Source organism: Falco rusticolus, chromosome 2 (genome assembly GCF_015220075.1).
Source record: "Falco rusticolus isolate bFalRus1 chromosome 2, bFalRus1.pri, whole genome shotgun sequence".
Lineage (NCBI taxonomy): Eukaryota > Metazoa > Chordata > Aves > Falconiformes > Falconidae > Falco > Falco rusticolus.
Window position 1 is genome coordinate 30,005,773 of NC_051188.1, and position 23,870 is coordinate 30,029,642.

General features: G+C 39.7%; 1 long non-coding RNA gene across 9 annotated transcripts in view; it reads right to left on the minus strand.

Moving 5' to 3' along the window:
• Positions 1-428: 428 nt before the first annotated feature.
• The window catches only part of LOC119143802, a 91,951-nt gene continuing 68,509 nt past the window's right edge, over positions 429-23,870 (minus strand). For 5 of the 9 annotated variants that reach the window (XR_005102819.1, XR_005102815.1, XR_005102813.1 and 2 more), the window contains 3 exons: positions 20,488-20,590; positions 10,470-10,631; positions 430-5,860 (listed from right to left, as the gene is read on the minus strand). This is a non-coding gene — a long non-coding RNA (uncharacterized LOC119143802). Of the gene's footprint in view, positions 5,861-10,469; positions 10,632-20,487; positions 20,591-23,870 lie in introns of all 9 variants that reach the window. The other 4 variants (XR_005102821.1, XR_005102820.1, XR_005102816.1 and 1 more) reach the window with 3 other exon arrangements.

Consider the following 23,870-nt stretch of genomic DNA (forward strand, 5'->3'; position numbering starts at 1 on the left):
ATGTTAAAATCACTAGCCTCTGCTTTTTATCAGATAGAGAAAAGGGAAATTAGCACTCTCTTTTTCATGTTTCAGAACAAAAGTGTGAGCTTTGACGTTCTGTATTTGTGAAAGAAACCGTCGTGGCCTGTTAAAACAAGCTTTTGGTACTGAAAAGGTTAATTAATTTGGTTTCTCCGATAAGTTTATCTGTGATCAGAACTGAGTCATACAGAAAATACTCCTACAAGATTTGACCTTTTACTTGTATCCCACACTGAGATAATATTATACTTAAAATGGATATCAATAAGAACTTTGTTTTAAAAAGTATATTTAAAATAAATTACTTTTAAATAACAGAAACTGTTTTCAATTAGCCCTGTTAAAGGAAATCAACTAGAAAGTTATGTATGCTTTTTTATTTTCTTTATATAAATTATACCCAGGAGTCCTATGATAGCAGCACTGTACAAACTATGCACTACCTTTATATTTATTTCTTATCAAAATAAACTTAACAAATTAGATTTGTTTTTACAGCACTTTATATCCAATAATGACAATGTTGTATTGGTCCCAGGATAAAAACAATGAAAGTAGCAGCTGAATGGTATTTTTATTAAGAGTTAACAAAAATGTCTTGTGCAAACAGAGTGTATAAAGAAAATTAATTCCATAATTCCTCAAGATGAAGGCATCCTTCTCTCTTTTCTTTTTTTCTCACAATATCAATCTCATTTGGAAAGATCATTTTGAGGGGAAAATTTTAAGTTTTAGCATGACTTACTCAGCAAAATGATATGGCTGAACTTAAACATTGCTGACTGCTAGGATTTAATATTAGGACCTGGCAAATGTTTTGATAACTTAATACTTTTTAAAAGAAATCTTGTTTGTTACTAAAGATTTTGGGACCTCAGAAGAAATATAATCTAAAAAATAACAGAGCTAAAGATCCAAAGAGATGTTTCTTCTTTTTTCCCATTTTTTCCATTTCCTCTACCTTGAACTGGTTCTTCCATGCTAGCATTTCAGAGGCCTTTTTATTGGTGGCAGATTCAAATATCTCTGAGATATTCACCATACAACTCAGCAAGAGTCCGCGTTTTCCTCCAGCAGTGGAAAAATGGCAGGGCTAATAGTCTGGGGTTTGTTACAAAAAATGAGTCCTTATACAAAAAAAAAAAAACAAAACCAAAAAAAAAACAACACAACAACAAAAAAACCACCCAAAACCCAAAAAAAGCCCCAAACTGTTTAGAACATGTGGTTTGCTGCTATTATGTTAACAGTGGAAAATCTCATTACTTTTAAAGTTAATTTTATTTTGTGGTGGGATTGTTCTCCAGGCTGAGGCAGATTTTCTCTTAAGCAGAGCCTCTAACCCTACCTTACAGTCTTCTGTTCAGCAAGTCATTCTTTGCACAGCTTGGCTACACGCATGTTCTAACTCAAAGTGCTGAATTAAAAGGAAAAAAAAAAACCAAGAAAAAACTTTTTCCCACACATGCTTCTGAGGCTGCTCTGCTGGCAGGCACTCAGGTGCCATCTTCTCCAAATCTTGCTCTGACTAGAGGAGTTTTCCAATAAAGGTCTTGGGTGAAAGGTGCTCTTTAAGTAGTGTGTTCTGCTTCTAACAAAAGATGAGATGCTGCTGAGTGCTCTGATGAGGTAAGTTAGAGGCCCAACAAATCCCGATGCCAGCTCCACACAGGAAGCACCATGGAGAAGCAGAGGTGCAGGAAAGATGTAACGTGGTTTGATGGACCAAGGGTTCTAAAAATCAAAGTGGCTGGAGAAGAAAATAGAAGACTAAGGGTTCCCAGTTCAGGTTTCTTTTCACATTTTGGAAGCATCTGATCTGACTTCTAACTTTTCGTTGAGGCTGTAATGGCTTACAATAACAGAGAACCAAATCTGCAATTTGAGGAGAAAATAACCCCAAGGCAAAAGCCTTGCTTACAGCCTGTGTGCTATATATGCGTATATACATATCCTAGTTACAAGTTACTGTGACTCAAATCTGAAACTCTCATGGTTTAAAATACCAAGTGAGACTAAGAGTCACATAATATTTGCATTCCACCAACAACCCAATGTTGGGTTTTTTCGGTGACATATGCTCACACCATATAAAATTCACTCTTGTGCAGAGGTGAGCCATTATATTGTAAAATCCATGCACAATAATCCTCATGTAACCCAGCCTGTGAGCTGTGCTTCAAGATACCTTCAACCTTCAAATTTGGTCATTCTGCTTGCACTCTGCACATTCCTAGGTACTGACTGGTTCACCACAAAAACCTGACATACGAATAAGCAAAATATAGGTACACAAGATCACTGATTATCTGACAATAATTTTTATTTTTTTTCCTGAACATCACTCTAGTTCTTCTCAACAAAGATGTCAAAGTCTGAGATCTACATCCAGAAGCTGACTCACTTAGTCCCACTGCTGCTGAGGCATTGCTTCTCCGTCAGTGATAATTTTGGAGGCTCAGGAGTTCACTCCCTCAATATTTTAGGGGGAAAGAAAATGGATCAGCTGCCCAGCCAACAAAGGAGCCCTGAGAGTCTGAACTCACACACGCTCAGCAATGCTCTCCTAGAAGTACCTTCTGGCTTGGTGCCGTTCATAGGTTTGTTTCAAGCCAGTTGCACTACAATTTTACAAAAAGTGAAAGGAGAGCAGAGGATTCTTTGTTGTTTCACTGTAAATAAATGTAAATAAACATACTGATGCAGAAGAGGTCTGATCTTCACAAGAGCATGAGCACCTGCAGCTCCCATACCAGCTAGGAAGAGAAACAGGTGTTCAGCATCTCTGAAATATCAGGCTTTGAACTTACAATGCCATAAATCCTCGGGCGATCCCCCAGAGGTGAAGTTACTGCTGCTACTTTGGGACTGGGTACTATTTAGAGCATTGTTATAGATCTAGGAAATTAGTTCAGAGCTGGATGCAACTACAAAAAAACATACAGGCTTTTTTTACAGACAATCAAGAGCTAAACGTAACTAGCCAGGGACTGAGAAAATATCATCTTTTGGCAGATGTCGAAAGTATCAGCTGAGACAGAGAGTGAGAGTGAGACCTTGCTCGGACAGAGGGTTATGCTTTGGAGCTGCGGCGTTTATCACCTGTGCCACAGGGTAGTGAAAACAACTAATTTTTGACATCCCACACATGCAATTGAAAAGTGAACTAGCAAAAAGGGGTTATTTCAAGAGCTGGGTGAAACTAGATTGTTCAGTTTGCAGAGGTTTTCTGTTAATTTTCTTATGTTTTGCTTCATACAGCTCTATACCTCAGGAGTTTTGCTTTGAGTTTTAGCTTCAAACAAAGCAAAACTGATTGTAAACCACTGTATTTTGACTTTTCATGTTGAAACTGTATCTTACCCAGAAAGTTTCAAAAGCCAAAGTGCAGAGTATTGGTAGCCTGGGGTTTCACTCAGCATGTGTTCAAGCTGTTCGACTGAGGGTCAGAGACAAGCTTTCCCTATGTGCAGTGATGTTGAGAACTGGCTTTTCTGTGCAGTCCCAGGTCTGCGTGAAACTACTCGAACCCACACAATGTTATGTAGTTTCTTCCAGGAGTAACAGGCAAAGCCATCCCAGAGTTGTCATATTAAACTAACATTAAATAGTGACAAATTAGTAATGGATGGTTTTAATAGATTTGTTTCTAGGTCAAATAAAGTTATTATAAAGGTTTGCCCAAACAGAAATTCAGAGATATAGATAGCACTGTATACTGCTAAATGAATGCTGTTTACTTACCTTCAGCTTAACAGACATGATTTGTCAGAAGCAGTATGGTAGTGCCTAGAAACACCTCCCTGAAGGAAGCTTTGAAGAAATACCTACTTAAACACACTTTTATCCTTTATTTCATCCACTTTGCACATCATTTTCTTAGCAGTCCTTCAGCCCCATGGTTAACACATTGGACGATCAGTTTTAATGCCCACAGAAAATCTTTTTTTGTCTCATTTGCAATAGCACTTGTTATCGTATTTCCATGGTCATCATTTAACTTTCCACTTATTATATTAATAACCAAGACCACCTTTACGTAGCAAGCAACCTAAACCCTCCAGCTTGACAAACTCTTTTTAATCATTAGAGAAGGTCACTACGATGACTCCAGGTATCAGCATTTTTCCTGTGTGAATCACTCACACCAAGCAAACCCGCTAGACCTACATTCTTCCTTTTTTGAATTTCTGCTTAACCGATAGGATCAACAGGTCCCCTTCTCCGTGGGTGGTGATAATGTCAGTACACCACTGCCCAAATAACCTTTCTCTATAGGGAAATGCTAACATTTAATTCTTTAAATTTAAACCACATGTATTTTGATCTCATAACTGCACTCTGTATTAACTGCCTTTTGTTATTAATTTGTATCACAGAATTCTTAATGAAACCAGTTATTTAAATTGGAAATGTTAAGTGCAGTAGACAGCTAAAATTTGTGTACGAACTATAATACATCAAAATATTTAAATAGTAACTAAATATTTTACCTAACTATTGTAAACACGTTTTCAGAATTAATAATAACGCAGCTCTGCGTATGTTCAGTGTAAAACTGTGTCTCAGAAGAGCTGTTCTTTTTAGCCCATTTCAGGGAATGTAAGCAATGGCTTTTGAATGGTTTCCATCTCTTACCTTCATCCTATCCAGAAACAAAAAGTGCCATTTAAGTGTTGTCTATGCGAGACCTCCACCAAGAAGAGCAAATTATGTGTGGGTTGACCACATCCAGTTTTCCTTCTGGTACTTTCTGGAAGAGGCACTGCCACTGTATACATTCTTTGCATACATTGCTGTAGGGTGACCACAAATATACAGCTGCCAGTGGAGTGAAAATATTGGTATTTGGGACAAACACTCAGGGACTTCTTGTTCAAACAACACGAACCACAGTTGGGATAAAGTGTAACGGTTTCTCCAAACTAAATTGTTCCTCAGTAAAATTTAACACAACTGCAAATATTAAAAAAACTAATAGATTAGCTTTAAAACTGTAATTACATTAAAAACTAGGGGGAGTGGAAAGACTGTATAAAATTTTAAAGTGTTTTCTGTAACCTCTAGAAATGAAACAGTTTAATATTTGCACATACGATTTAGATAACATTTACTAGTTCTATACTTATTAGTTTAATTATACATTTCACATTTCATCATACAGATACGTTATTTAATACATTTAAAACTGTAAACCTTTATGTTGCAGATAACAGAGTTTAGATATAAGCACGTTTTCTTTTGAACAGCATTTTTCAAAACCTATACCACCTCCCAGGTACAAATGCACACTGTCTCTTTTTTTACAAAACTGAATTCTGTAGCTAATTCCTTAAACTATATGTTTCATTTCCCAGAATACACTTTAGTCCCCTGGACTAACATTAATAAAAGGAATGTCTTTTCCCAGTCTGGCTGGGGGAGCTTACTGGGACTGGTAAATTATATCAGAAATAACAGTCATCTGAGATGGTTCCAATAACTCCAGAGACATTCTGTGGCCTTGGTCGCAAATTTCAGGGTGCTTAGGTTGTAGTTCTCCAAGGCTTCCCATAATGTGCATTCTTTCCCATTTCACAATCTTTCAATTAATTCCCAATCCATAAACTTTTATCACATACCCTGGTATTTGGTAAAAACATTAAAAATGCCATTATACCCTTCTTAAGGGACAAACCGTTCCCGGTTCTCTGTAGGAGTCTTCCTCCATCTTCATTCAGGCTCAGATTCCCAGTGATTAGTGAAAAGAATAACACCAAGAGGGTATCTGTTTCTTGTTTCAAACAGCCATCACAGTCATGCCTTGGGGGTTCATCCTGACAAAGATTGATAAAGACTTAAAAAAAAAAAAAAATCAGCACATGAAAACAGTTCTGCTTCATTCACAATTTACAAAATTAATATTGTACACTACTAAATCAGATCTTATGATTGTTTTGCAAGTCACTCTGCATCATGCCTTTTTCTGTAACAATTTCATTTTTTAAACTTCTGCAAAAGTAGTCCAAATTCCTAACGATCCTAATGTTAGTGACTGGTTAAAAAAAGCTCATGGGAGAGTGTTCTTTGTCTATACAATCCTAATTAATCCTTGTGGTGAATTTCATCCAGAGTTTGCTGCCTTCCAATAGCTTTAATTTTATTTTGAGTTATATGTTTTATACTTATACACTATATAACTTTGATATATTATATGCAACGAATTGTTCTTGTTATAAAAAACAATTCAGTAACCACACAGTACAATTCATACATAATTACACTAATATATTCAAGGTTTTTAACTTCCCTCTGATTCAGTAGACCATCAAAAATGGACCTGATTAACCTAGGTTTCTAATTGCCTAAGTAATTAATGCAAGTGTTCCTCTAATTCCCTGTGAGTGCCCTAGTACCCAAAAATACCTACTTTTTCAGCAAAATTGGTTTGCTGCATCATGCCCAAAACTGAGGAATTAAGCTTACTTTTGCCATGCTCCAAACACTTTAAAACATCAGACCCCTACGTTCCTGATGAGAAGCCCCAGATTTCTGGCCAGGGCTTTCGGGGGGCATACCCTCAGCAACAGCAGCTCCCAACGCATGCACAGGTTCAGCTCAGCCATCATAATTCAAAACAGACTCTTGATAGCATCCCGTTGAACACAGTAACTCTGTACTTGCACATGAAATTGCTTTCCTGCCTCTATGTCTTGTTAAACTTAAATAAAACACCTTAGACGGAATTACCTTCACAGCTGTGCTATCTTTAATTTTGTTAAGCATTGGTAGAGGTGTATTATCTTTTACAGCATTTATCTAAAGGAGAAATTCAGATGGCTAAAAGAAGGTACCTAGTGCCTGCTGGAATACCCTGGAGTATCCAGGATAACTGTGCATGGCTGGCAGATACGATATGGGACTGACAGGAAACCCACACCTTTGAAGTGGCAGGGAGAGGCTGGGTGGGATCTCCAGGGGCTCTAAAATGACACAGAAGGTCTACATTCAGGCACATGCTTTTCTTCTAAAATTATTAAAATAACATACTGAAAAAACAACTAAACAAAATTTCATAGGATTTCACTTAACTAAAACCATGAAAAAAATTTAAAACTCCAAAGAAATAGTTTTGTCTAAATTTCATACTTTACTGTATAAAATTGTATCTAAATCTCATACATTAATGTATAAAAACCTCTTGGACATCATCACAGCCTGTTATCTAGGCCCTATAGAAATAAAGCGCATAATGAACTAGTCACATTCACAATACTTCTATACTTTTGAATTTCAAATTGTAGAATACCACGACATTTTCAAAACTAAATATTCAAAAAGTCAGAAAACACTAATACAGACTTCATGCAAACCCAAGACTCCACATTTAGCTATTTTAAAGCAAAGTTTTAAATTCTCAATTTATACACTAATTCAGCAACCAAGTGGTTGATACTGTTCAGGAGACAAGCATTGTGGCATTCGTAGTTAAATACTATATTGAAAAAGATATGTCTGCCTAAAGTACAATTATTTTATATCATTTTGTTGTAATTAAAAATTCTGAAAATGTAAAACTAATTCCCACTTCAATGCATTCCTTGCAGCCAAGCCTTGGAGCTTGTTCTCGTTTTTTTCCTCAAACAAATTTCCCTTTGATTCCAGGCAGAGTTTTGGTGGACTATCATATCACAGTAGCAAATAGTCCTTTGTAGTAGCACTTCTAGAAACAGCTAAGATAAACCTGGCCAGACTAGTCAACTGGAAGATGACCGCAGTGAAGAGAAAAGAAGGGCAGATACAGCACTAAGATGTGTCAGGTGAAGAATTGCTGGCAGGGTGTGGAAGCTGTTGCTTTAATGTCGTATGCACGGCAATAACAAAGGATGGACACATCTGCTTGCTTTTGTTTAAAAAAGATCAATTTAACTTAAAGTAATGCTGGGGGATGGAAAACCAAGCTTCTGAAAGAAAATTATGCAAATTTTATTAGTTCAGCCTGGGATGCTCAGGCCCAAACTTCCCAGCTACGTGCGGATGCAAATGGTAGGGGAAGGGACCGTGTGGCTCCCACGCACACCCACACAGCCCACAGCCTGCCCCTAGGGAAAGTCAGTGCTGGATGAGAGGAGCCATCCTGGCAGGCTGTGCATGGCACGTTGGCCCACAGCCTAGCACCTCTGGCTTACTAAAATCGAGCCTGAAAGGGGGTGTCATTGATTTTGCTAAATACATCAGCAGGGAGGAAATCACAACAGAAGGGGAAAAACTCTTCAGTGTAGAAGGACAATATAGACACAAGGGCCCTGGGTAAATCTAGGCTGAAAGATAGAAAAATATTTATAAGCATCAAAGCTGTGATGGGTTGGAACAAACTTCCAGTAGGATATAGGGTGGGCAAGACATGTTCTGCATCGATTTCACAGCAACTTTGTTTTTAACAGTCAGAAGACTAGATTCGGTAGAGCAAGAGCCCTCAGCAATGAACCAGCAGCATCTTGGTTCTTTACAATTCAGGCATAGCCTTCTCACTGTGCTCCTGAGAAATCAAAAATAATCTCTTCACATTAAAGGAGGCTGCAGCTAAAACCCAGATGAACACTTAAAGGAAAACATAAACATTATAATAGATATTAAAATGATAATGTGATTATTTTCTGCTTGAGGCTTATTTATGGAGTAGAAAATTAAATACTACTTTTGGTTACTTCAAACTAAATCCCAAGCAATTCTACTGAATTCAGTTGCTTCTGTGAGATTACGTCAAGTTTACCTTGAAGTAAATGAATCTGAATTCAACGCTTTCCTTTCTGTTTCCTTTGGGGGTACTAAAGCCAAAAGCCCATCATAAATATTGATGAATGTCACTGATTTTATAGTCATAGGGGTGATTAAGCAGGTGAAGATGTCACAGAGAACAGTGAAAAGCAGAAGACAGGTTTAACTAGACATTGGTTACCAGTCATCTGCTCATCATTGGTCATATGTCAGGATTACACACTGCACAAAGATTATTAAAAAATGCACCCCGGCCAACTTTCTCTTGGGTTTTATTTGGAACAAAGTATCCTTCAAAAACTGTATTTTAAGCAAACTTTTTTTTTTTTCTTCTTTGTCACAGCCAAATTCTCCAATTCAGGAAATTACAATATTTTCCTTTTTCCAGAATGACACCTGCTGGTGGGAGAAGCATGGATGAATTGCAGATGCTTTACAGGTTTGATTGTAGCTAACCTGACGTATTCTCTGAGCATGCTCATCACCTGTGTCCAGGCAAACTACTGAAAACAAAGATTTGGAAACTGTGAAGGTGCTTTCAGGAGTATGTTGTAGAGGTAATACAGTTTTCCAACCTGATTTAATACTTTCTCTTAATAAATCACCAAGCTACCTACAACTAAGACAATGCTTCAATAGTGTTTCAGTGTTGGACACTAGCACTATTTTGGGATGCCCACAGCATTAATACGTCAGATTGAGGTGAAAGCCAGAAGGAAACCCTCCCTATCCTATGCAAAAAAGCTGCTGCGCTGCTTCAGAAGTTTGAGTGCAAGTAAAACCAGCTGCTAATGCAACTATTGGTGCTCAACACCTCAAAAGATGAGCATCTCAAAGAGAAGTATTGTGTACATGTCCCTGACTCAGTATAGGAGGACATAGCTAGGAGAGACAGAAAGCAAACTGTACCTTTGCCAAAACTGTGACAAATACTCCTCAACACACCAGACAGCATTGGGCTCTGTAATGGGCTTCCATATTCACAGCACCTCTGCCACCTGGATCTATTGGCCTAGCCTCCCCTCCAGCTAAACTAGAGCCAGACGTGAGCTTTTGACGCTTCCAACACATTTACAGCAATATTTCCAAAATATTTCCAATGCTAAGAACATCCTCATTGGGAATACACAACTCTATTTCCTTTTTCTATGATGCCAACTACCCATCATGTTCTATAAGGGCAAGCTGAGGTGAATGGACCTAAGTGCTCAGGACCCTGAAGAAAACCCTGAAGCTGGACTCTAAAGTATCTAGAAATATGAATTATTGAAGCTACTCTGGGATATTTTTGGACATTAACTTGTAGTAATTTTAGTAAATCAGATTTTGAGAACAGTTTGTCTTAAATATGACTTACAAAGAAATATTTGTGAAAAAAATGCCCAGTTATAAGGAAAACAGTACGAGAAACACAATTCAGAAGCAGAATCCAAAGAATTTTTTTGAATTATTTGGGATGCCCACAGCATTAATACGTCAGATTGAGGTGAAAGCCAGAAGGAAACCCTCCCTATCCTATGCAAAAAAGCTGCTGCGCTGCTTCAGAAGTTTGAGTGCAAGTAAAACCAGCTGCTAATGCAACTATTGGTGCTCAACACCTCAAAAGATGAGACCGTAGGCAAACATACACATTCAAAATGTGCTTCCCTTGGGAAAATTATTAATATATAGGTAATGCTACGACATACCTCGTTGTAACATCGGAAGGCAAACTTTCCTGTTGATTACAGTATTAGATGGCATTTAGGCTGCAATCTAGGAGACTTGGCTTCTGTTCCTGGATTTGTCAGTGGCCTCCTTTATGGCTTTGAGCAGACAATTTCATAACTCTGTTTCTTCAGTTCTCCCACCTGTGAAAAGAAGATAACATGGCTTTATTATGACAATTAAATGGCTGATTTCCAAAGATTGTTTTTATTTTGGTATATGCAAACACATGAAAAGGGGATACACTGCTTCAACTCACTGGTAAATGTAAGACACATGAGTCTGTTTCAACAGATAGTTCAGATCTGGGGAGTTTCTTTAAACATGTTTCTTGCAAAGTTGCTACATGCGTATGTTTGTATGTACTTCACTTTATAGAGTCCTTGTTTGTCATACATTTAATTGTGACTCTCAAAGCTGGAACTTTGTCATAACTTATGTTTATCCCCCTTAACCTCCTTAACAAAGCAATGACTTCATGAAGAGCCTATTGACATCCCAATGCCTTCAGAGTGGGACCTCAGCCCAGGGTAAGCACTTTGCTGAGAACACCAGCAGGCTGGAAGCAGAAAGACTGATATAACCCCCAAACCTACAACAGCCCGGCCATCCCCACAAGGTTTGAGCTAGCTGCAAAGCAGAGAGGAAATTGCAGAAAAGATGCCTGTGCAAAAACATTCTTATTTTTTACTGCCAAAGCCTGAGGAGCTTTACTGGAACAGATTTTCTAGCTGCTTCCACTTAACTCAAGGAGTGTCTCATTGAGCACATCATTACCGACAACTGACCATGACCATCTCAGTTCTGTGCTAGAATCCAGCAAAAAGATACATTTCACCCCAAAGTGACAGCGCTGCTTTTCTTGTCAGAATAGAGGTCAGCTTGCGTTTTGAGCTCAGGTTACTGCTCCCCCTTACGTGATCTTTCCAGTTTTTAATGCTACACATGGCAAATGAAATGCATGCATGGGATAGAAACAGCCTGGGATTCAAATAAGCCTCTGCATAAGGATAAGAACTCCAAACCTGGTCAAGTTTTTCAGCTCTCTCAACTCTACTTACTGAACTTACATGGCATGGAATAACCTTGGCATTGGGGTTGCTTGCATGTCCCATTCTTTTTATTTCACCTAGGCCATGCTTAACTTCAACCTTTTAAGCCTTGCTCACCGAATCATGAAATGTGTAGACCCATCCTACTTCCTACTAGGCAGCTTCTGGGAAACTGGTTTGGATCCCAGCACCGCAGTTACAATGTTTTTAAGTGCTCTCATCATTTCTGGTAATGTGTTACCAGTGCCGTTTCCCATAGAAGTCCTCCCATCCCTTCCCCCATCAAATCGCATATGCCCTATGATGAGTCCCAGCTCATCCAAACTCCCTTAGCTGCTAAACTACGCTATGACCACAAAGCTCCTCCTCAAAGGCATTCTGGCTTCAGCTGATCTCCTCCGGGACAGCCACAGGCTCTGCAGAAGTGATCCCTAACATCAGAGTTAAGCATTACTTTAAACTGTTCCACACAGAATAAGAAATAACCATGTACCGTGCCACGGTTTAATTTTCTCACTAGTTTTGCACGCGTAGCTTTTCCTCCGCCTGATGGACACGCTTTTCTTCCTCCTGTAACCAGCTGCGGTTGGTTGACTCTGTGCTTCAAAGAGTACTTTCTTCCCTCCCCAAAAATACATCCTTACTTCCCTCTCCTTTGTCTCAAGCTTTCTTTGTTTGGCTTACCCACATCATTTCTGTATGTGTAAGGACTTTATCAGCGTGTACCTTCTTGTTGCTTCCCTCAGAGAAACTCCTCTCCTTCCAACCATAGCTCTTTGCAGCCAAGTCGGATGGAACTGCTCATCCCTAGGGTACAGTAACTTCTCTGGAGTTATAATAAATAGGAATATTTTTGCACAGACACTGTGCGGCCACTTCTCAGTGACAAAGTTCTCGCCCCACCAGAATGAATACCAGGTAGCTTCTGGTTTCTGAATGTCACAGGTTTGCACTGGGGAAGTATGCCCATTTCTGTAGAATACTAAAGGCTGGTGAGTGCTGGAAGTCTCTGGTGAGCAAGGGGCACACACGGAGGGGCAGCATGAGGAAGTGAAATGCTGTGTAGGGGGGAACCAGAGCTCCCGGAAAGCTGAACCAAGCCGCCCATCCACACTTCTGCTTGGGGGACAGAGCTGGACGCAGCCAGGAGTACAGCCTGCCCTCACCGCACTTGAGGACAGCTTGCTGTGCTCTCCCCTGCCTGGACCACGGGGCAGCAGAGGAGGTGTACACCGCTCTTTCCCTCCCTTTGGGAACGGTTAGTGCTCTGCGGGAGTTTGACCCCCAAACGTGGTACAGATCCAGAGCCACAACAGCTCCTCTGCACAGAGGAAGTAAGAAGGTTCCTCAGTGTCGCATGTTTGTATTTCTCCTTTTCCATTGTCTTGTTTTCCCTTCTACATTGTTTCCCTTTCTCCAATTGTCATTTTGCAATCCTGCTTTGAATACCAGAACAACAGTTATGATTTTCCATCTAAAAACATATACTTTCAGCCAAAATGTCATTTATTTTAAACTCTGTAAGAGCAAAACAAGAGAGAATCTGCACTGTGTGTGCCTTCTGCATCTGCACAGAACCGGTAAGCACTGCAGACTGCACAGGATGTAATGTCAGTATATGGGGGGAAAAAAAGCATAACTACCTCACCTGAGCAGGTAACCTTGATTAGAGAACTGCAGCTCCACTACTCTTCTCCTCCTAATGTCCTCCCCTATTTCCCTATTTGTCTCCTCCGTCTCAAAGAAAAACATTTCCTGGCAATATATCAAATATGTTGCTGTACCATAGCAAATTCTTCACTTCACTGAGATCCAGAAAGGTTAGATCTTACAAGACATCACTTTTCCAGCAAATCAAAGTACCAGATTTGCATGCCATGTTCAAGGGAGGTCTTGAAAAAAAAAATAGAAATTTTTCTATGTACTATATAAAAAATTCTTTCCTTCAGTATCTGTTTTAAAGCTTTGCACCCTGAAGTCAGATTAATAGGCCTGCTCTGGTCCACACAACTCTCTCCTCCCTTCTTACACGGAGAAACTGCACTCTTGTCACATGGTCCCTTTCCTCCTTACAAAACATTCACACATATGGTTTCATATACCTGTTCTGCCTGAATTCTGGAACAACAGTGATCCCGCTCCCCTGACTGGAGCCCATTAGCTGTGCTGAGCTTTATTCCCTCGTTGGCTGGTTAACTGCTGTTTCCACACCCTCAGTAAGGCTCCAGACTTTGCCCTGTTGCTAGATCATCATCAGCTTATCCAGCAGAGATTATAGTTCATCTTCACAGCACAGGAGCCTTTCTCTTTCCAACATTTTCTCTAGATGAAGAATGTTTTGGTATTTCTCTCAAGCTCCTTTCATTTGTTTTTACTTTGTTCCTACACATCCTGCCTTCTGAGGCACAACTTTCTTTGCTGATCCCTTTTTCTTCGGTCCTTTCATTACCTACCAACACCTTTTCTGTGATGCTCACCCATCACGTTACATACGGTGCTTTTCCTGAGATTTTTTTTTCATTTGGGACATAAGTTCTAGGTAGTTTTCACATCTGAAACTTTAATAACTCTGCACCTTCTCCACATTTCAGCCCCTTGGCTCCTCAACCGGATGACTTCAGTAATTAATTCATGTAGCTTATAAAAATTTTCCTCTTCAGAATCAGGAAACTTAACTACAATCCTGCTTCTATCTATTCTTCTATTTAGTGTAAACACAGTAGGTTTGTGAGTACTTGTTTCAAAATTTCTTTTATTTTTATTCTTCCACAGAAGCCATGGTGCTCATCAAAACTAAGTCTTAAATAGGATTGGTTGAGAAGTCATTTGGTGATGAAGCATTTCACCTACCATGTTTATAGGTACCTTGAGAAATAGGTCCCTACTTCTGCACACCTGCCTCCAGCCTACATCTAGGAGGTCTAAGTCTCCCATAAAGACATCATTTCTAGTCATTATTTATTTCTGTAATTATAGTACAGAGATCTCTGTTCATGTCTGGATGATAAAGATGAACTAAGGGCTACAGCAGCCATCTGGAATGATCTTTACCAGTTCTCTTTCAACTAAATTTTCCCGAAGTAATTTCAACACAGACAAATTTTGTGTTAGGCCAGCAATAAATACTAATAATTGCTTTTTTCTGAGGGAGAATTTATGACACACTGGGTTTTTTGAGAAAGCCAGCATACAATATTTCCAGCTCACTCCCAAAACAATTGCATCACTAGGCAGCACAAACCCCAGGGCTGCTGGACTCCCGGCTGCCCGAATACTGGGATACATCAAAAAAGCAGCCACCTGCGAATCAGGAAGCCTTGGGGCTGGGTAGCCTGAAGGGGAAGCAGCCCGAGGACTCAAGGGTCTTGTGGAGGGGGACCAGAAAAGTCTGATGCTCCACCAGCCTGGCAGGAGGTGAGGGGAAGAAGCCAGAGAGCTGCTAGCCCATGGCACGGACAAGGTGGGAGCTGGCTCTGCTGGGGCAGGGGGGAGACCTGGGGACACACTCACACACACCAGGATTTACTCCCTTCTAATTTGGGTGGTGTAACTTTTGTCCACCCTAAGACATGACTTTACCCACTTAATTATTTACTGCTGTGCCGGTGGTCTACTCAGGCCAGCACCAAGGGGTGGCTGGTGGGGATGGTGGGGACAGGGCAGCAGCAATCACCCAGTTCGGCTCTCTCTGGGGCTTCAGTGGAGCTGGTGCACCCCAGGGACACCATTTTCATCCTGCACAAGTGGCATTTTCCAACTGAGCATGGCTCCATCTGAAAACATTTGACGAGCTCTTGTTTGCAGCGTGCTACCAGCTGCAGTTACCAACAAAATACTTAAAACTCTCACAAGCATTAAAAATGTGAAGCAAGACCAACGTTTCAGCCACCAAATGAGTAACACCTCTGAAGCGGATTCAACAAGAAGCTTGTGGGAATTTTTGTCTAGCATTATTTACTACTACAAATCACTTGCCAGATGTAGCCTGTTGAGACTGCTGTGCTTGTTACACTAACAGGAAAAAAGCTGGGTTCTGGGAGCTTTTTTTTGTTGTGGTGTACTCTCACTCACTTTCACTAACACGATATGAAAATGATGCCTGGGATTACAATAGCATGATGGAAACTTTCTACTACACTTCAGTGAACCTTAAGGGAAAACATGTACAGATGTGCTACAGATAGTATGTGTATTTCCAGGAACCTTGTCAAAATTGATGACATGAAAAAAAAACCAAGACAGCTGGGAAGAAAACTGCTTCATCAGCTTCTTCCATTACTCTTAGGATAGGGCAGATGTAAAATCAAAACCAAAAGCATAATTTTCAAAAGCCTTATGAAACTTTGGCTGGATTTCCTACCTTGCCACCTTCATGAGCCACTCAGAGAATGAGCAGTCCATGATCTTTTGAGAAGCAAAACACCACCTAAAGTAGTGATGCGGTTCAGGATTAGGTCCAAACTCTGAATTGTTTCATTCAAGAACAAACCACATTGTACTTTGCTTATGCATCTGCAAACAGAATAGGATATGACGAAACAGAAAACTCTCCTTGTGGTTTTGTGTATATCATCCTTGCCACTTTCATAATCAGAGGACACAGGCTACCATTAAAGTCAATTGCAAAGTTCCTGTTGACTTCAGTAGATGTAAACCAGGCATTAATATTATGCTTTTCAGTTTTCTTGAGGTTTAAACACCTCATAAAATAAATTTACAGATGAACTAGTAAATGTACACTTACAAAGAAACCTCCTAAGGAGTCCCTGAAGCCATATTTTTAAATGCTGCTATTCATTCAGTTTATATCAGACAGATTAAGGGACTGTCAAACAGGGGTGCACAGATCAAGAACAGAAATAAGAAATGCTGAGTATATTCCAGAAATATAATTCCAAAAATACCATTTGACATATTTGACAAAACGAACATAGAGGAGGGGTTTATATTATGTGACACATTTCACAAGCTCAGAAAACCCCATCTATTTATTTATCTGCCTGTCCATTTCAGCGATCTGTAAATGAAAACATGGACAGTATATGCAGCAAGTTTTTGCCAGGAACCCTTTCAAAACCACTCACATAAAAATGCGAGAAAGGCTAATTGAGAAAAAGAGAAAAAGTGAGGGGGAAGAGAGAGTCTAACTGATGAGAAGTCAGAAATACTGCCATCCGGAGCTGACATTTTCTTCTATAGAGCTATGTGCCCATTGGGCATAATTTTTGATCTTGCAGAATTTCCACATGTAAAACTCCAATTGACTTCAGTGCAAATGAATGAACGGCAGGATCTAATTTAGCCTGCTGAGGTTTGAAAAACAATCTTGTATGCTGCCTGAACATTTCTGTGCATTTCAGGGATTTCTGAAATAGTTTGCCTAATTCAGTGCCAAATAATCATTTGTAAATAATTATAAGTATAATGTGTAAATATAAATAGAAAGCGCACGTTAGATGATAAACAGATATAGAGAACTAACGATTACCTAACCTGACTTGATGAAGGCTTTATTAAATGGAACTTCATACATGACATTACCAAAGAAAGAGTTGTGATTGATGGATGACATTTGCACAATCATCTTGTTCCAGATACTACTGGCACAAGCAAAAAGGCTCTTTTGGCATTCAAAACCCGCTTGGGAAATATTTGCCCATTACCATGCTGGAGAAGCGTAGAAGAGGCAAGGATACTCCCCAGAGTAAAATTCAACTAAACCTGGAAACCTTGTTTTGTTCTTCTACCATGCCCTACTTCATTCAGAAAATACCTTGCACCTTCTCAGCAAGTGAGCTACAGTTCTGGAGCTACCATCCACCAGTTCTCCTCAGCTCTGCTTCATCTCCACAGCAGATCTGGGCTAGATAATAAGGATGAAGCCACATGAGGAAAAACAGTGCAATCACAAAACGAGAGTCAGTGTTGCAATGCAAACATATGTTGGAAGCATACTGAGGCTGCAGAGATCATTCTGTTATTAATTTTAGGATACTCGTCCATGTAGCTTGAATATTGTTTTGCATATACTTCTTTTTAAAAACAAACTAATAAAGACTATTTCCACTATGTGCATCATACCCACAATGACCCTCCAACTAGGATGGCCCACACAGACTGATAGAGAAATGGACAGCCAAGAATCACAGAACAGCAGCCTAAGCTAGGTTCAGAAGGACCTCAGGAGGTCAGGAAGTCCCACCTCCTGCTCAAAGCAGGACTAATTTCAACATGAGACGTGGTTGCTCAGGGCCTTGTTGAGGTTGTCCAGCTCGCTACAGGCATTCAGGCTAGTGGCAAAGAGAAATTATATGCTGGAGGCTTGCCAACAGCACAGGAATGGTAAAATCTGGGAGCCCCAAGTTGCATTCCAGCTTGGGAGGGACAGGCTCCCTTCCCTGCTCTCAATTCCACTGCACAGCATTGCTGCAGCTCAGGGTGATGCCCTGGGACAATACAACAAGGGTTGCCTCTGGTTTGGCCTCCGGTGCACCCAGCTAGTGACGGCTCAGTTGTTCTGTGAGGACGGTGTACGGAAAGTCTGATCATGGGAAGGAGCTGTGCAAGGCGGAGAAGATGAAATCTCTGGAAAAATTTGCTGTTAGGCCTTAGTAAATCTCTATGGAATATTTGGTAACCACGTTTTTTTCCACGTCTTGAAACAGTCAACCAAATTTAAAAGGCTTTGTGAGTATGGCAAAAGGCACATACCTGATTCAAAGGCAGAAAGATCTGTCTTTGCTCCAAAACCTTTTAAAATACAGCGGTCAGATTTTAATTTTTTTTTTTTACATAAGCAGAAAAACATATTTTCACTAGCTTTCTTCTTATAAACAGTTTAATCACTTTCCAATTAAAAATTTTAAAAACAAAACCCACCAAAAACTAGGGACTAACATCAGATAAAAATAACTTTAACCTAAATACATTAAGTTCAGCAAAGTTCTGGAAAAAAAAAAAACAAAAACAACAGAATCTTACAACAGGAAGTGTTAGGAAACCTTCAAATGGGCAGAGCTGCCTGTCCTGCCCAAAACATTGTTTGTTAAGCACTTTGGAGTCCTTAGAAGTGAACAGAACCACATAACTGAAGCTGCTGGACTGCATTTCTCTGCTGCAGTATCTTACTGTTAATTATTGCTATAAACCACAGCTGACTAGTGAGAGCACCAGTCAAGTATGTTTTCCTCTGGAACTAAACTCCGGGAAAAGAAAAAATTCTGAATATGCATTGCATCAGGATTAAAGACAAATTTTAACGTTTGCTTCCAGAGAAAATGCTGGTGCATTCAAACCTTATTAATGTACAGGGGAGAGAGTGCCAAAGGACGAGAGCACTCCACAAATACAGCTGCAATTCCGTGAAGTCAAAGCAAGCAGCTCCTTGTCCACAAGATGAGGTAAGGGATGTAGTGTAACAGCCCACATAACACAAACAGATCTTGCAGCTCTATCTTGTGCCGTGAGGCCCCAAAACTAACAATATTAAACATACCACACTTATAGCTTCTGTATTCAGCTTGGATTTTACTTGTGGATTTTATCTGACAGTTCTAAATCCTGGGGTTTTTTAAAGAAGTATTCTTTCTACCATCATTATTATTAGGGTTGGGGTTTTTTCCTGAGCTTCAAGTATGCAACGTTGCTAGCTGGTAAGGGATAACTGATTAAACTCTCCATCCTGTCATATTCAGCAGAAAGTTTGCTACTGATTTCAGAGGAGCAAGGTTTTCACCCCACAGGAAATCAAGGTAAGTGTGAAACAATACTCATTTCATCCAATTAAATAGTCCACAGACATTTCCTTTTTGTGTCAGAAAAATACAGCTGGGAGGATATGTAACATAAAGCACAAAAAAGGTGCTGTAACACAGAGTGAGACAAGGGGGCCAAAGCTGTAAATTCTTTCCATCGACATGGTAATCTGTATTTGTAAAAGGCCAATATTGAGCAGGCAGTGAAAACAGAAACGCATAACCACATCACATCACTCCACTGCCAGAAACATTCATACTAATTTCCACCATCAAACACACAGTATGATTACTTAAAGGTTTTTTTTAACCAATCCTACTTATAAAAACAAGATCCTCAAGATGGTATAACTTCACATTTTCATATTCTGTAACACAAATATACATCAAATTGGCAACAATCTGAACCTTGTGTACAAACCTCCTTCAGGGTCATTAACACAGAATCAACTCCTTGCAGTAAGTAAACACTTCTTTTTCTTGGTTTTTATGTTAAAAATTGAAAATTAATCTTGCAAGTCATTTTGAAGCAGCAAAACAGGGTTGACAAAGCAAGCACTGTAGTATGATATCTTTTATTAGGCCAACTTAGAGTTCAAAAATATGCAAGCTTCCTTGACCACACACAAGTTCATGCATGCAGAACTCCAGGCTGGACCCATAAAATGTATTCAACTACTTGCTTTGTCACTACATATATAAATATAGGGTATATATGTATATAATGCATATGCATGCATGCTTGAAAGGCTTCAGAATAAACTGTTCATTGATACAGGTTTAAAATAAGAACTCTGAAGGACTTACGTCAGTTGCCATGTAATCTTGCTATGTATCACTGGGTTTAATAAAGAAAATTTAGCAGTGCGCAAAACAAATCCTGCTTCTGATATCTAATGAGGTCTAATTCCTGTGAAAAAGCTCATGACTCTTAGTAATAGTGTTAGCAACCATAGGTTCTTTGCTGCCAATAACAATGGGAATACCTGGCAAAGACATAGCACTGTGTTTTGCATCAAGTGTTTCACAAGGAACCATACAGAGGGCCACTAACCTTGTAATAGCTATGGTACTTCAAGATGCTTTATGCAGGTAAAATGCACTCTAAATGGGCATGTCTCTTCCACATAAGAATTCCAATGTTTCTAATGTTGCTATGTGTCCACAATAAGGTGTGTGCATAACCTGCTCACCTCTGCTTTTCACCCCACAAGCATGTCAACAGATCACCACCCAGTTCTTCAGCAGCTCTTGGTCCACATGACAAGCCTTCCACCCAGGGAACAGAAAGGACACCTGTGGGAGCCACATACAAAGAACCAAAGAATTACAGTGACGAAGGCAATCACTCTTCTTTCTTCAAGTTCTGGCACCTGTGAAATTGTTTCTGGGCATTTCATTAGGAGTGCAGTCACACCAGTAAATGCAAGCTATTCACTGGAACAAAAACTGAAGAACCAGTGTCCTTGAAGACTTTGTGCAACCAGCACAAGTACTGTTTCGTAAACGTGAGTATTGGTGATCAAGCAGTGTCTCTGCAGCCCTCAACCCTGCCAGCACAGCCTGTGGCAGCACCTTGTGCTCTAGTTGTATATGCCTTGAGATGGGTTGGTGGATCTAATGTGATAACATCAAACGTGGCTCTGATAAAGTCTGCTAACTCATTGCAAATGAGTTTGAAGTTGATGCTACATCCTTTTAGATTTGATCCTGAACAACAAAGGCTGTTTGAGACCAAAGTGCATCACAGTTTTGCAGAAGAGCTTTGTCTGGCTAAGGCAACGCGTTCACGTAGGATCAACGTTTTGATCCTTCTACCAGTGAACTGGGTCATGGGAAAAATATCTATATCAGTGGATATACTGATTAATAAGAAATCTGAAACCACCTTTAGATTAAATGTAAGATGTGGCCTCAGCGTTACCCTATCCACCTGAAAATAATACGGAGGATTAGACATAAAAGCTAGAACTTTATTTATCCCTGAGCTGAGGTAATGGCTACTAAAAATGTGGATTTCGTTGGCAGATGATTTAGTGAACATGATGACAGATGCTCAAACATGGTTCCATTAAAGATAAAAGCAACATGCTTAAATCTCATGAGGAGGGGTTTTTTCTTATTGGTAGAGAATGTATGTCAAGACCTTTAGAAACCTAGGAACCACATAATGAGAAAATAACAAAGAACCAGCATTCATAAGCGTCTGGCTGAAGTTCCCACTAAATGGGCTTTGATAGATCTTTTTTTTCCTGGCAAGAAAGACACCAGAAGAACTGGGTGGATTGTAGCTCCTCACCACAATATATGATGAAAAATACTTCCTGTAGCCAAATGAAAAGCCAAGGAGAGGACTTTCTCCCTAGAAATATGGGCGGGGGGGGGGGGGAGCAGCGTGGTGACTAGAGTGAATCTAGTCCAGAGATCTCATCTGAGAACATCAATACTATCAGAGGCAGAAGGAGGAGATGCAGATATAGTATAGCACAAAAATATTGGGACATCATATTCCTTGAAGATGACAGTTTTATCAGTGGCTGAGAAGATACTGAAGATCTAAAAAGTAAAATTACTTGGGCTTTTGCTTCTGAGAGTTCAGCCTCCACTGCCTGTTGCAGTGCCAGCTGCAATACACCAGTTCAGTCGGCCTTGGTGGTTTTTGGTGCCCTTTCTTGTTTGGTACCATTGAGAGTGACTGTAAAAGCTGTCCTCCCTTTCTCTTTGGGCCTCAGTGACAGCTGGCTGCTGCCACAGTACCAGTCTTCTGGAAACACTGGTCTCGGGTGCAGCTGATGACAGTGGGTGGCCTCAAGCCCTCTCATTAACAGGACACTAGAGGACAGAAACAGACACTTTAACATGTGGTTCTTCCCATCAGAAAGGAAATGTCAAAACAGGTCAGATGAGTAACTCCCCAGAATTACCTGCTCCTTTTCATTAACCATAAACGTTACCTAAGATGACATGCTTAGATACAAACATCCATATTGCAGACATCTGCATTTAGATCAGAAGAATTCCACCCCAGACATCTGCATTTCAAAAGAGTAAAACATTGGTGCCTGATGTCACAGACCCACCTAGGAAGTGATACTGTCATCACAGTCCTACATATTACAAAGATTGACAATTCTGACTCCCAAGTCTTCTCTGAGCATTCACAATGAATGTTAAACTGTATATTTGGAAGGAATGTGGCCTATTTATCAGGAGGGGAACAGAGAATGTATGGACACCATGTCATACTTCTTTACATATGACTTAAAACCTGGGAAATTCATAAGCTGGCCATTAAAAGAAATCACACATATAATAACTACTATTTTACTTAATTTGCCAATGAACCACAGAGAAACATCTACCGTAACAAAAAATAGAGCAACTATGAAGTACAGTGGTAATAAATTATCCCTAACTAATATATCCAAGCAAACACTGGGGATGATCTATTACTTTGACAAGGAACCAAAAGGTAGAGATTTGCAGAGTCTGGGGATGCTTTTCAGCCTCGGATGGAGTCCTGTGCAGAGAAAGTATATGTTCTGTAATTTAACAGACTCAGAGAAAAATAAGCTTTTTATCTTGCTTTGTAACAAGATTCCTACATAATATTTTCATAATTAAAAATGAGGAGTGGGCAGGTGAGAGGCAGAGCTGTTCCCTGTGAACAAAGAGATGGGGAAAAGAAAGGCATAATTGGGGCTCCTACTTCCAGTTCCTCTGCATTAAGCTATAAAATTGCTGTAATGTCTTCTCAGATAACTTTGTTATCATACTGTCTTCCAAGCTAGAGTAGGCCTACAGACCTCCATTTGATACATTTACACTGAATTGACATTAATAAATGATGAAGAGTACAATGAATGATCTGTTCAGCTGACCACATGTAGACACCTACAAAAGAGTTGAGATTGTCTCTGAGCTCCATAGATTGTATTGACTACTTTGACTACAAAGGGCATTTAGACACCCAACTCACATGTGGACACCTACAATTACCCCAAAGGTAAGTATTAAAATCTCTCCCAGCCTCACAACTCTCACTGGCAAATAGGTAAATATACCAGAGTAGCTTAGTAAAGAACTAAATGATCTTAACAAAATGGAGAAGTGGTCTGAAAACACTAGAAGGCAATTCTACAGAAACAAGAATAAAGGTTACACTTAGGCAGCTCATGAAAGATGAGGACGATAGACTAAGGGAGCAATTCTGAGGAAAAAAATGACTAAACTGAAGGTTAATCAACAACATCATATGGTTATGAAAAAAAGCAGCCGTAATACAATGGGATGTACACCTGACAAGGCATATGAAGGAATCCTTCCATTCTGTTTGGCACAGGTTACTTTGCATCCAGCTTTGCTTATTGTACATCAGGAAAGACAAAAAATAAAAGTAAAGCTGCAAGAATAGCTGGAAGTCCAGAAAAATAAGTTATTCTCAAGCCACTTCAAGCCATGATCCAGAGGAAGTAGTTTACTTGCAGCGAAAGAGATACAGGTTACAGATTAGGCTTGTACAGATTAACTTGCACGTGTCAAAAAGAACCATTTTCTAAAATGATTAAACACTGGA